Below are 3,416 nucleotides of genomic sequence, written 5' to 3' on the forward strand. Positions count from 1 at the left end.
GCTTCTAGAGAATGCTCCGCCCCCCCGCCCCCTGTGATGGAGAAAGCAGGAGGTCCTTCCCTCATTTAGAGGGAGGAGAATCACAAGTTAAACAGAAATACAGTTAAAAGAAGGAACTGGTCCTTTTAAAGAATTTTAAAGCATTTTGGCAAATATGTCTGTTCAATTTCCATTCAAACCCTTAAGGTGGGTGATTTCCTGAAAACAAAACAAAACAAAACAAAAAGAGAAAGGAAATAGAGATAGCGAATTTCTTTTCCATATACTAAAGATGCAGTTAGGTTTTCCTTACATATTTTTTTTTTTCAGGCCTTCTATGATACTTTCTCTCTGGTAAATTTGAAACCTGCTAGTCAAGTTTCCCTACAAAAGCATGCTAAGTGTCTTGGTTGGGATTGCTATGAATGAATACTTTATTTTAGGTAGAATCAATTATTTACAATTTTGAATCTGAACCTGGGACATCATATATCTATCTCTCCTTCCACTTAGGTGTTATACTTCCTTCCTTAAGTAATTTCTAAACAAAAATCCTGAAACAAAATCTGGCTATACTGAAATTGAAAAAAAAAAAAAAGAGTGTCAATAGTAAAATCGCAATAAGCCAAAGTAAAAAATCAACCACAGACATAAAAATGTTCTTCAATGCATATGACTGGATAAACAAAAATATCCTTAAACTGGTTCTTGTATTTCAATATGAAAGAGATGAACAGCAGGGTGGAGAAACTGGCAAGAGAAGCAATTCACAATTTTATTTCTTACTTCTAATACTCATTTCCCTGTGAAGAAAGCACAAGTAGTGCAACTTGAAGGTTCTGCTTCTAGACTAGAAAGGCCTCTAGGCTGATGAATAGTTTGCTTAAGTCTTAGGTTCTCTTAGTACCATTTCACTCTCATAATGAGCAGTATCCTGCAATCCACTTTACCCTCTCAATAAAGCTGACATTTTGGTTTCATTTGCTATTTCATTTATTTTGTTGTTGTGCAAGTTGTTCATTATTTCTGAGATGTCACAATTGTAGAGACATTTATGTATCTGCTAATTAACCTCAAAATTTTAATAATGCCAAATGGATAGGAATACATTACTGGACAAGTAAGAAAAATTTGCTTGACTCTAACAGAAGTGGGAGAAAATGCTGGTCAGCTCTTCCTGAGGCTCTTCAGCATACAAAGCATTTTGATCTCTCCCAGATTAAAGTATTTATTTTGGTCAGAAATACCTGATATGATTTCTAACAGCACAATCTCTCAAGAGCTCTAATATAATTCCAAAAACTAAAGCTTCTCAAACTGCAATTCTCTAAAAATAGTTTCTGTTCATGAGAATTTTTGCAAAATTGTGGAATCAGCTCTGCTGTTTATCAAGGACATAATACTGAGAAACATTGTTCTTTGAAACATGGAACATTGATAACAGAAAATTGATAAACTTTGTTCTTTAAAATGGAAAGCCCTTGAGAAACTATGTTGTTAAGAACAAAAAGATTCTCCTCTGAGGGTTCTCTTTGTTCTTGGTAGGACTGTAATTTTCTTAGTATTGGAAAACGCTTTAAAAAGAAACAAGTGGAACATAAAAAATAAACATACCAAATCATAAAATATTGAATACATCAAGTATTGGTGAAGATAAGGAGAAACTAAAGGTTTGTACACTGTTGGAGTATAAATTGGAACTCATATTTTGGAAAATGTGTGACATGGTCCCTTAAGGTTGAACATTACAGAGGTTAACAGAGAATATTTATGGCTTTTGGTAGCAGAATGGCACAACTAAACAGGTAGTAGAGAAATGATCTCCACAGAGATACATATACTCAGAGCACATAGAAGACTATCTAGTCTGTACCAGGAAGTAAATATCCACAATTAATTGTTTTTCATTTTATTTATAAGTACCTTTAAATGCTTATAATAAATCACTTGTACCCTAATCTATTATACACTTTATAAAAATACAAACTGAGGGCATCAAAGAATTTTTCACTATAGTGATAATAAAAAAATATGTAGAAATCTCTGCTTGATGGGACTCACAGCCCACCCAGTTCTTGCACTGGTCTTCTTCTTGAATTGCATTGTTTGGGGCTATGATATTATAAAAAGACTAATCTGAACTCCTAGATTGCCTATTACTGATTTTGCTGCCCATAGAATTTGCCATTATTCATTAAATGTTTAAGATAATAATGAGAAACTGAATTGTAGTAAGCCAAATTTTTTAAAAAACATATTTTATTTATTTATGAGAAACACACACACAGAGGCAGAGACATAGGCAGGGGGAGAAGCAGACTCCTTGAAGGGAATCTGATGTGGGACTAGATCCTTATACCCCAGGATCATGCCCTGAACCATAGACAGACGCTCAACCACTGAGCCACCCAGGTGTCCCTAAGCCAAGTTTTTACAAAAGGATTGGTTCTTGCCAACTTCAGACACGGCCACAAAATATGTGGGCTTACAATTATCCCATTTGGATTATATTATAATATAGATTTTCACTGAAATATTATAAAGCCAAAATTTTAATATCAACTATGATTGTGGGTTTTTTTAAATGTCGACTTCATTTCTAAGCTCTCTCATTGACTTTGAGACTTCAAAAATAATGAGTGAATGCTTTTTAGATACCTGGGAAATTCCTAAGAAAATCTGAATCCATAAACACAAAGCATCAAACATATCAAGTTGCAATACAAATAATTTTTATTTAGAGTTTTATATATAAAAGTACTTATTTTTTACAAAGTTCAAATTAAAATGATAAAATCAATATGGTATATGCATCACCTTATAACATTTTGATATTAGTTATATTTTAAAGCTTAAGTTTAAACCTTTCTATAATATGAATAGTTTTGTATGTATCTGGGTCTATATGTTCAAGTATATACATATAGGGCAGTCCGGATGGGTTAGCGGTTTAGCGCCGCCTTCGGCCCAGGGCCTGATCCTGGAGACCCGGGATCGATCGGGCTCCCAGTGTGGAGCCTGCTTCTCTCTCTTCCTGTGTCTCTGCCTCTCTCTCTCTCTCTCTCTCTCTCTCTCTCTCTCTCTCTGTGTGTGAGTCTCATGAATAAATAAATAAAATCTTTAAAAAAAACCCAAATATATACATATAATGATACACTGATATAAAGAAGAGGGGATCCCTGGGTGGCTCAGCGGTTTAGCTCCTGCCTTTGTCCCAGGGCGCGATCCTGGAGTCCCGGGAGCGGGAGCGAGTCCCGCGTGGGGCTCCCAGCGTGGAGCCTGCTTCTCCCTCTGCCTGTGTCTCTGCCTCTCTCTCTCTCTCTCTCATGAATAAATAAATAAATAATCCTTAAAAAAATAAAAATAAAGAAGAGCAACGGAGGAATAATAGAAAGGAGAGGGCCAAACAGTTAAAATGAAAAAATGATCTTAGAATA

Source organism: Canis aureus, chromosome X (genome assembly GCF_053574225.1).
Source record: "Canis aureus isolate CA01 chromosome X, VMU_Caureus_v.1.0, whole genome shotgun sequence".
Taxonomy (NCBI): Eukaryota; Metazoa; Chordata; class Mammalia; order Carnivora; family Canidae; genus Canis; species Canis aureus.